The following is an 11,729-nucleotide window of genomic DNA, read 5'->3' on the forward strand; positions in this document are numbered from 1 at the left end:
CTCTCCAGGATTTCAGCCAGGGAGTCAACTCCCCGGGAAGAACATTGGCAGAGATTTCATGGTAGTCACCCCGGAGGAGATGTTTCTTCAGATGAACAAGGCAGCTTGGCAATGATTGCACTTTCAGACCACCATCCAGGAGCAAATCATTGACTTGATCACCCTAGACAATTCCTCAATGCCTGCCTTTGGGAAGACAGACTTGGGTAAGAGCAAAGAAGCCACACACTAAGAAGGAGGGAGCTCAGCTGGCTGAGGTCTAGTGGAGGCAGTTGTTGCCTGCTGAAAAGGTCCTGTGGCTCCCAATGAGATGTCTATGATTTTCAAGGATGTGTTTGTGAATTCCTTTCATGAGTGGGCTGCCTCAGGACCTGTGGGAAAGGCCTTTTACTATGATCACATGACAAAGAATTTTGAAATAGTGCCTTCAGTAGACTGTTATGTACTGGTGAAAGAAGATTTAGAGCTAAAATTCCAACAAGAAAGTTTTGGTGAGGTTTTCCAAAGGAATTGTAACCTAGAATCCTGTGCAAAAAGATTACAGTGAGAGTTAGCATGACACAGAGAATTGGCCTGAGCAAATCATCCAAGGGACCTTCATTTGTGATGCTGAAGGAAGTTTGATTCATGATAGTGATAGGAAAAATATTGAACCAGGATATGTCTTCTGTATGTGCATCCAATGTGGACAATTCTTTGCATCTTCTTCTTTGCTTGCTGCTCATCAAACAAGCCACACACAAAAGTCCTAGTGAATGCTAGACAGTAGTTCCCTATATAATGCATTTTCCTTTGGCTTTTTTATTGTTATTTCCGCTAAGATAAACGCCGGCCAGCTGGAACTTCCACTGTTGGAAGCAGAATCAGCATGGCCTTGAAAAATCATGATGGCAGTCCAACATGGCACACCCTGCACCATTGACCCTCCAAGGGCTAGTGTTCGTTATTTTCTGTAACATTCACCCTCAAACTAATCTTAAAATTTCTCAAATAGCATAATAATGTAGGAGAATGACTACCCATTCAGACTATATTCATTTTGAAGAGGGCAGGAAGGAGAAGGAGAAGGAGAAGGAGAAGGAGAAGGAGAAGGAGAAGGAAAAGAAGAAGAAGAAGAAGAAGAAGAAGAAGAAGAAGAAGAAGAAGAAGAAGAAGAAACTTGCCTAAACTGAAAATATTGTAAAAAAAAATTATATAGAAAGCAAAAGGTATTGTAGCAAATTTGTACTTTAATCCTAATCCTGTTAAACAATGTAATTATGTCAATGAGACTGATGGCTAAGATTATGTGTGCCAAATCCATTTTATACACAGTGGTTCTCAATTATGGGTGCTAAGCTGATAAAAAGGCTAAAATAATGCAGATACACAAGGCTGGCCCTCATTCTGAGCTGGTAAATATTAATTTTGGCAATGGGGTATGAAAATCCAGGCGTACTATGTTGGCTTCAATCACATTTCTATCTGCGTGATGCTAAACAAAACTAAGGTGTGTAGTCAAAGAGCATAATGGCAAAGTGACAAGTATTTAGAAGCAGTTTTACCTGGGATCATTTCACAGCTATTCTGGCTCCAGTTCAAAATGTGCCATTCATGAACATCTCAACTAGCTGCTAAAATAGGTAGCAAAAAGAGAGGCAAAGGCACAGGCAGCCTACACACCGTCCATTTGAAGTACATTTAATGTGCATTATTTGGAGGAGGGGAATATGTTTTAAATGTGTGGCGTGTACACAGCCCAGGATGTGCTATGTTATTATTCATCATATATTATTACAACACATTTGCCTCCTTCCTTTCCTCCAAAGACCTTAGGGCAGTGTATACAGAGGTTATCTCATTTTATATTCAGAACAGCCCTTGCTATGTACACATTGCTGTCTTAAAATGCAGCTAGGTTGTCATTTTTCTAAATTCACACCGAAGCTAGTTCTGGAGGAAATGTATCAAAATGCAGTATTTCATAAGGATAGATATGGATGGTGTCTAACATCCAGGGTACACCGATTCCCAAACCAGCAGTGGGAGTGTAGTGGATGCAGAAAATTTTCCTGTTTCTACTCTCCTATCATCTACTTTCAAAGTCTCTTCCTTGTTTTATAATCTGTTGGTTCAGAAAAGCTTAGCAAACCAATTGGATGTGTTCTATAGCATAGAATATAGGAGTGTGTCTATTCCCCGTTCTGTCTCCTTTTGCAGTAAAGGTCATTGTTGTTTTGTTGTTGTTGTTGTTTTGTTTTTTAATATTTGATGTTTTATTGTGTTTTTATATATGTTGTAAGCCGCCCAGAGTGGCTGGGGAAACCCAGCCAGATGAGCAGGATATAAAAATTTTAAAATACCATTATTATTAAACACAATTGTATACACAAGGCCTGAGAGGTAAGCTAGGTTGAGAAGTAGGGAATGGCCCAAGGTCAATGGGCCAGGGAATCTGATCCCTCCCACAGTGGCAGCCAAGAAGCAGATAAAAAAGAATTCTTACCAAGCCTTATATTCAAGATTCACAGTGAGAGACACAGCAATGCTGCAGCTCTTAGATAATGATGTTGCTCTGAGTAAAGTCCCACCCCCTCTGTCTCTCCTATCAAACATCACCCCTGCGCTGGCTGATCTGTGTTTTCTGCCTCTGAGCTTTCTGTTCTACTACAGTGGTACCTCAAGTTACAGACACTTCAGGTTACAGACTCTGCTAACCCAGAAATTGTACCTCGGGTTAAGAACTGTGCTTCAGGATGAGAACAGAAATCGTGTGGCGGCTACGCAGTGGCAGCTGGGGGCCCCATTAGCGAGCATTGAGAGTACAGTGGTACCTCAGGTTAAGAACAGTTTCAGGTTAAGAAAGGACCTCCGGAACGAATTAAGTTCTTAACCTGAGGTACTACTGTACTCTCAATGCTCGCCAGGGCCTGGGAATGGGGGCATGCTTTCCAAAGACACTGAGTCTGTCAGCTGTCTCTCCCCTGGTGCATCTTCTTCCTCCCCCAATATTTCCCAGCTTCTCCCCTCTGCAGCCTCTGAACTTTGCCCTTCTGCAAACCACTGTTCTAAATCTATACTGTCTCGCTCTTCTCTGGGAAGTGCAGTGGGGGCAGCCCCCACCATTCCTCCTCAGGCCAGTCCCTGACAATGGGTAATTGGGGATGGGACGATCCGCTATGATAAAAGCAATGGTCCCAAACTAATATCCAATCAAATCACAGTGTCCACCTTGCAGTCCCAACCAGTCCCTGATGTCCTGTTACAGGAGATGGAAATTGTTAGCAAGAAGTACATTTGACTCTACTGCAGGAATGAGGAGGTGAAGAGTTCCAGCTGTCCAGGGTAAAGAGGCAATGAGGCTTAGGCAAGTGTAAAAGGGTATGTGGAATGCTATAATGAATGAGGATCAAGAGACCCTATTAGAATAGTCTATGGATAGTGTGTGTGTGTGTGTGTGTGTGTGTGTGTGTGTGCGCGCGCGCGCGCAGCACATACTAAGAAAAGAAAGCAGTGGTGTAAGCTGATAGGACAACATGGAAAAATGCTTGAAGCCAGCACTGGTAGAAGACAGGATGGGTCACTGATCAGACCTGTTGACACCCATCTCGTGTTTCTGTGATTCCTTTGAGGATTTCAATTTGAATCACACCACAACTTCAAAGGGAATGGGATCCTATGACATGGCATCTCAGATGTCTAGAAGGCCTTTGCATTTAGCGAGGGCCCTGGCATCTATGGGGCAAGCCTGCACAAACACAACTGGCATTCATGTAGCTGAACATGATAGGCCATTAGCTAGATACTGGTCAGTCCCAAGAAAGCAAGGAGATCAGGAATATCAAGCCACTCGCAAACTACCACACATGACTACTAGGTGGTAATAACTCTCTCCATGCCAGTCTCCCCTTGTGGGCTGTGATTAGCTTAATGGGTCTCAAGTTCTGCAGCCCCCTTAATAGTTTGTTCCTTTGTAACATTTATCATTGTTCCCCCAAAGGGACCACTTAATGTAAAATTGAAATTTATGCATATAAACTCAAATTTCACAATGCTATATTATTCAGTACATGGATCTACTGCTGAGCAGAGACTATTTCATCTTTTTTCCCCTCCCTTGTTTGGAATTTATTATCATAATGGGACAAAATGGTTTGAATTCTCTTTTTTAAAAAAATGAGTCTAAGGTCATGCATGCCTTACACTAGAAAAGAAGGTAATGGATTACAACAATCTTTAGATCGAGCAAAATAACATTTCAGCATCCTCATCCAACTCCTGAGAAAGCTCTCTCTTACATAAACTCTACTTCCACGACACCAATAGACTCTATATTATCCAGCATGTTGATCTACTGCAGTGCTGGGTAGAGATTATTTAATCCTTTTTTCCCTCCCTAGTTTGAGCACTCTGCTTCTACAAACCAATAAGCTGAATGCCAAGCAACCAATAAGCTGGCTGGACACAAAGATACCTGCTTTCTATTTTTACCTGCAGCATGGAAAATGCTAGGGATTCAGCAGCTCTTAGTTCTTTCTCTGTCACTTCTGCAAATGTATAGCTTTTTGAGAAATGTGTTGTGCTTTGCCCTCAGGTCGGTATAAAACAGACGTCTTGATCTGGTGGAGCCGTTGTACCATCAAATAAGTGTGCAGGGTCTGTGAAAGGAATGCTTTGCTGCTGCTACACCATCATTTGTCCTGTTTCACACAGCATTATGAGCCAACCATGTACGTTGCATCAGCACAGCAACATGGAAACTACTATTCCAGCAACAACGGCTGCCACCAAATGATACTCAGAGTTGTTATGCAGCAAAGGAAACTTAGAGAGGGAGATTGGCAAATTTTGTACAGTTGTAAGACTCTTCCATGCATTTTTCCACATGTTTATGCTTGTTGAATGTTTGACATGTTTTTAACGAATTCTTAATGAATTGGTAATGTATTCAAGTTGGTCAATCTTCTGTGAACTGCTTTAAGCACATTGTATTGTTGAGAAATGCAATGGATAAACACACACACTCAAACATCCGTATACATATACACACACAAAATCGTAGAATTGCAGAGTTGGAAGGGATCAGAAGGGCCATCTAGTCCAAACCTCTGCAACCCAAGAATATTTTGCCCAACATGAGGCTTGAACCCCCGACCCTGATGCAACTGAGGTACAGTGAACCACAGGGAAACCAGGAAAGCAGTGTCAAGCAACATAATGATGATGAGCAACTTTCAGTGCTCAAGGTGCTGAACACACATTATATCAATAATACAATAACAACGTAAGGTCGGTCAGTCTCATTATCCCCATGTTATTAAAGTGGTGATTGAGGCTGAGAAAGTAGTTTGGAAGTTGCTGACTGAAATAAAATTTGAACCAGGTGCTTAGCATCACAAAGCTGAAGGAAGAGAAGGCAAAGAGAAGGTAAAAAAGAATATACTGAAGGTGTTCATCACAGCTATTCAGATTCAAGAAACTGCATAAAAGAGAAAATTAAAATTCCCTAGAGGGGGAAGCCTGTCTGTTGTTCCATCACTTATGCCGTACGTGCTGAACTCTCAGAGGCAATACATTAAAAGTCTCACATTCCTTTCTGAAAAAAGAAAAAAAAAGAAAATAATGATTTTCATGCTCCCCAAATGTGCCTGATTTTCAGGGACTTCTTTCTTTTTGCATCCAAAATGTTGCCTCTTCTATTGTCAGGCTGTTGTTTTCCTCCTTGGGAGCAAGTAAACAAAATGAAGAGCTGCAGAATATTGCATTCTGGAGTCATATAAAATAGGATGAAGCTCTCAGGCTTATCATTGCAGTTCAAAGAATGTAGAGGATTTCCATTAATATCATCCCCAGCAGACTTTAGAGGCATGTGAAGCTGACAGATTTCAAAGTACCTGCCTGCCAGTGGTTTATTACAAATATAGAAGATCACATCCAGTTATAGGTTTTGTATAAATGTGAGTAGCGGTATAGGTAGCTTTTCTTCATGTACAGGAAGGAAGGAAGGAAGGAAGGAAGGAAGGAAGGAAGGAAGGAAGGAAGGAAGGAAGGGAAACATCTTCCTGTTAAAGAAAATAGTTCATTTAGATAGATACAGAGAGAGAGAGAGAGAGAGAGAGAGAGAGAATGTTATTTGAAAATTATCAAAGTCTATCTAACAATAACACAAAACAGTTCCCATTCAATTTTATGTTCATGTGCTCGTTTCTTACAGCAATGTTAGGAATCTCAGGCCTAGGCGCCAAATGTGGCCTCACCAGGCCTATCTATTTGACCTATGGCAGTGGCAGGCTTTTGGCTCTCAAATTTCAGCAACGCCCTGTGTAACACTAAAATCCCCCCCCCCCACACACACACACACACCACCTCTCGCTCTCTGTTCTACAGCACTCTTGGGCCACTCTGTGCAGTGTGGCACCCAGTGCGGTTGTACCAGTTGCACTACCCTAAAACCACCTCTGCCCTTGGCATTCTCCTCAGGCCACAGCCACTCTCCAGCCATAGTAACTCTTTCCGAGCCACATATCTCACTGGCCTTGCCTCATACTTCTTTTTGCCTGGCTAAAATGTATCCTAGAACTCTGATAATGACTTTTGCTTGCCTGGGTGGAGCATAGAGAGAGGAGTGTGAATGTGTGGAAACTAGCCTACCCCGCAAAGGTAACATTTGCACCCATTGCTCACTTTTGCTTCTCACCATGCCTGTCACTGGTATGTGGCTCCTGGAAGGTTGCACAGTAACACATATAGCCCTCAGACTGGAAAAGGTAGACACCGTTGTCTTATATGGAGAACTCAGTTAGATGGGTAATCCTTCCAGAAGGAAGTTTGTATATCCGGTGGCCTAAGTGCAGGCAACACCCTCTTTATACATTTTTAAAGGGCAATACAGGTCACAATAAAAAGAACTACCTTCCTCCTCAATCAGCTTCCAATTGTGCATAATCCACTCACTGATTGCAGGGAGCTGTTTTTATTTTTTTTATCTGTGTCCGGACAAAATCTGAATGCTGTTTATTCCCAGTCGTGGCAACAGGCTGTGAAGCTATTTTCAATAAGTATTACTAAAACAAGTATCACTAGTATTTTTAGTTAGGATGTGGGAAATGCATTTTATACCTAGGGATGTCAGAGAATGTCGACAGAAGCCAGAGGGGAAATTGCTGGTGGAAATTCACTTATTTGTCCCATGTCTGGAACAATATGTAATTGATGGCTCCCCCTCCCCCCCAATTTGCTTTGCATTTGCTTTGCACTAAAGCTGAGGAGCTGTGTTGTACCAATGGGCCATCTAAACTAGCACTGATAGCAGCTTTCCAATGCTTTAGATGAATTCTTACATAATGCACATAGGCAGCAGGTCTCTATTCCTTTATACCCATCTCTGCATTTTCACCTCCTCTGCACCAGCTACATCCCTGCTGTGGTCACGTCTTACATTCTGCCACTTCCTACAAGGTGCCGCGATGTGGGAGGCTCTGCTGTATTGATTAATTACTCTCTGAATGGTACCTGGCAATATTGCACCTGATGGATGGTGTTGCGTTGTGTAATATCAAAGGACGTAAGCCTGTGAGACTCAGGGTCAGAGCATCATTCAAGGTGTGCGAGTCTTCTCCCTGAGCAGAATATCAATTAGGTGTCGTCTCAAGGCTGGATCATCATCTGTCTCAAGTAATTTAGTCCTGATAAAATCCGATTTACACATTGCATTAGTGAGGTTGCAAGAAGGTCAACAGTTAGGGGCGTGTATTCACTTATTTATTTTCTATCGCAGTTTATCACTGGGATGGAAGCAGCCCTTCCCAGTCACAAAACAACCATCATGCAAACCATGTCATTTCTAGGGATAATAATCAGTATGCTACTTCAATGGCTGTTCCTAGCTCTTAAATTATTCCCTTCCATTTATTGAGGGAATTAAGCAATCACCTTTGCACTCCAATAGAGACATAGCTGCTAATGGCTGCTGATGAACCAGTACTTAAGCTAGAGATATGCCCATGTGTCACTTGCCTGTCCATCATCCTCTCAAAGCTACTACTGAATCAAACAAATGATTTCTAATTGCACAGATATAAAGATATTCAAGATATTTTCCTACATAGCTTAGCTTAGTTTACATAAAATCATAGAATCGTAGAGTTGAAAGAGACCCTGAGGATCATCTAGTCCAGTCCCCTACAATGCAGGAATACTGTATGCTGCTGTCCCATACGAGGATTGAACCTGCAACCTTGGCATTATCAGCACCACGCTCTAACCGACTGAGCTATGCATACCATGAATATGGATATGAATTCATCTAGATAACCTAGATTCAAGCTAATGGGTTCAGATTACTGACTGTAGCTGTAGCTGTAGTCCAATGACCAATTTTATTCACAGCGAAGCAACTTTTAAAAAGCTACAACACTCACTGCATGCTGAAACCACCAAGATAAGTGATGGCTTAACAGAAATACAATCATCTGTCTGCTTCCAAGTTCTATTCAAATGTGTCCCTCCATTGATAGGAGTTTGATCCAGTGGCACCTTCTGTGAGCAGAAAGTGGATAAGGACACCTTTTTGCAAATTTCCCCTTTCTCCTGTTGTGCCTTGCACCACCTCCCATGCTGTTGGTTCAAATTGTTCCCCAATTCTCTGGAGCAGATTTGGAGGGTACTGTGGGCTTCAAAGGGAAGAACTGAAAGGAACACCTCCCCCCACCCTTTCTACAAACAAGTGTCCATTGGAACAAAGAGCTTTCCATCAGCAGGTGGACAGAACTGGATGCCAGCTCCATTTTTTTTTTTACTAATATTAAACAATACTGCTTGCTTAACTGCTTAGTGACTTTGGACCCAATGATATATTTGATTCTTTCAGTTAACTAGCTCTTTGTGAGTCTTACTGTATGGTGATCACAAAGGTTATCAGATAGTAAAATGACGCATTATCCATACCCAGCTCAAGAGTGATCACTTCAGTGCAAAGTACAGTATTTGTGAATTCAAGAATGCGCCCTTTGTTTTTGCACCATCTGGCTGATTAAGTTTGCATCAGTCCTCAAAGCATCTAAATGAAATCGAAACCGACAACACAATTTCATTAAAGTCTGAGTTACTCATGTGAACGATTCAAAGTCCAAAGTGCTCAAAGGGTGCTCATGTAAACGTGGGCGCTCGTCAAAGGAAACAAATCCTCATGTTTTACCTACAAATTAGAAAACTGCTTTTGCTTTCAGCTCAGTTTACAACCCATTTAAAAATGGCAAATCGCTTAATTGGTAAAGTAAAGATCACACCTGGAGCCCAAAGGCAGAAAAATGCACTGAGCTCCTTCTATTTTTGTGGCTTTATACCAGTTGGTTCAACTTCTGCAGTCAATCTAGGTGACTGGTCCAATTCTTCATACTTCCCACCACCTTTCATGCCTTATATATAAAGTGTATCTGCTAAGGATTGCTACAGTCTTACAGTGAAATATGAAATAAGCAGAGAGAGAGAGAGAGAGAGAGAGAGAGAGAGAGAGAGAGAGACTGGCCCAAGTTCACCCAGTGACCTTATTTCTGAGTACTGATTTGAACCTGAATCTCTGTTATTTGTTCTTCTTACAAACTGCTATACCAGCTTTCATTTAACTTGATTATGATTTGGAGTTTATAAATTTCAGGCCTCCCCTTTCCCTTCCCAATCATCATTTCACCCTTGATCCAGCCATTCCTTGCAGCTGACAGATGAATGCATCTATACCGGCACAAGACTTCACACTCTTCAAATGTTCATGAAATAGAAAATGTCTGATTTGGTTACTGAGGGGTGGTAGTGGTCTGTGAAATGGCAGGATTCATTTCTTTGCCATGAGAATTTAGGTAGCCATAACAAAAGGATTTTAAGTGTTAAACAGGCTCAACTAAACAGCTAGTTAAAGAAGAACTGCAGCAGGAGATGCTGAATATGACAATAGAATTCTGTTTCCAGGTGAGCAGTGTAGTTCAGAGCACATCAGTATCTTACTAAGGAAATGCCCCTCCAAGGAAAATGACTATAGAGCTATAGGTAGCCAACATGGTGTTCTTCAGATGTTGTTGGATTACAGCTCCCACCTTCCCCAACCACTGGTGCTGCTGGTTGGGGCTGCTGGAGCTGGAGTCCATAGCAACTTGATAGCATCTGCTATAGCACTAGTAAAGTCAATTCAATGCCATCAAGAAATATTTGCATGTATATTTCAGATGCAGCCACATTCCAGCAATTGCAGCTACATTGCTGCACCAACACAGCATTCAACATGCTTTGCTGGAAAGCACCAGCTTCATTACCTATGCTGATAACAATTTTATTTCCTTAGCGAGCTTGGTTTTTTTAAAGCCTTTTTTTCTCCCAGATCCTTTAGCTTTTGTTTCATTATAATGCAACGCATGTCCCTTATAAAATGATCTCTGAAGTGTACAGCTTAAGTCTGTTTCGTGTATAATCATATGTGCCCCATTAAGCTCAGCAAAATATGTCCTGTAAGTATATGCTATTAAGAGACTGACTTGCTCATTCTGTTTCTCTGTTGAAAAATGAAGTGTTCTTCAATAAGCCATGAGTGATTCTGCTAATGCTGCAGTCATTAATTCCTCAACTATCTACTTCTGCCCCTGGATCTGAAGTCAAACTTTGATAATGACGCCCAGGTGTCTTGGGCCTTATGGATGCGGGGGACTTGAAATCAAATAAATTAATCAATGTCAGCATACTGATGCAAGACCATGGTTGACTAAACAGAAGAAATTAATTACGGTTGAAGATAAATATTGTTGGAAGGTAAATAGGGGGAGAAAGAGTGTCGACCATTGGGCCATTAAGCTCAGAATTTCCGACACTGACTGACAGCAATTCTCAAGGATTACAGCAGTTCTCAAGGAATCCAGACAGCGATCTCTCCCAGGCCTACCAGGAGATGTAAGGAATTAAACATGGGAACTTCTGCAGCCAAAACCGATACTTTACCACTGAGCTTTGGCCTTTCCCCAAATAATAGGTAGAACTGCAAAGAGGGTAATAGCAGCTATAACTAGAATGTCAAAATCGTTTCGTGCGTATTCTGTAGAAAGATCATATCAATGGTAAATATCATAAAACAGCAACGCTGGTGATCAAGGAGAAATACAAAATGAAATAATGAACAAAAAGAATGAAAAAGGGCTATGATCCTTCTGGACAAAAATGGCCAAAAGGTTTTGTTAGTGTCCTATTGGGATGGTAAAATTCTAGTACTTTGGAATAATTAGATATCAGTTTTAATACTATGACACAGCTGTTACAATGTATTTCATCATCACCATTGTCCTCATGAGTGACAGTGTTTGTTGTTTTTGGTGCAACAAACTGACATGGCAACTTTTCTAGAAATCATTTAATGTTCCTGGAGAAAGGGTTGAACCAGCCCTTAATGTGTGTATACAGATATATTTCTTTACCAAGGTTGGATTCACATGTACATGATTTGATTTCTCTATATGTGATCACTGTATACTTTGGTCTAGTTTGCACATGCAGCAGCAGAATGAGGTGGAGTGGACTGCAACACTTCTGACTACAGGTGAGAGATGTCATATTTTATGTATCCCTAATGTTGCAAGTCCCCTTCGTGGATCACTGCCTTGCCATGGCGAAGGGGCTTGAATAACTCAGAGAAGCTATGAGCTATGCCATGCAGGGCCACCTAAGATGGACAGGTCATAGTCGAGAGTTTAGACTAAATGTGATCCACCTGGAGA

Source organism: Podarcis muralis, chromosome 1 (genome assembly GCF_964188315.1).
Source record: "Podarcis muralis chromosome 1, rPodMur119.hap1.1, whole genome shotgun sequence".
Classification (NCBI taxonomy): Eukaryota; Metazoa; Chordata; class Lepidosauria; order Squamata; family Lacertidae; genus Podarcis; species Podarcis muralis.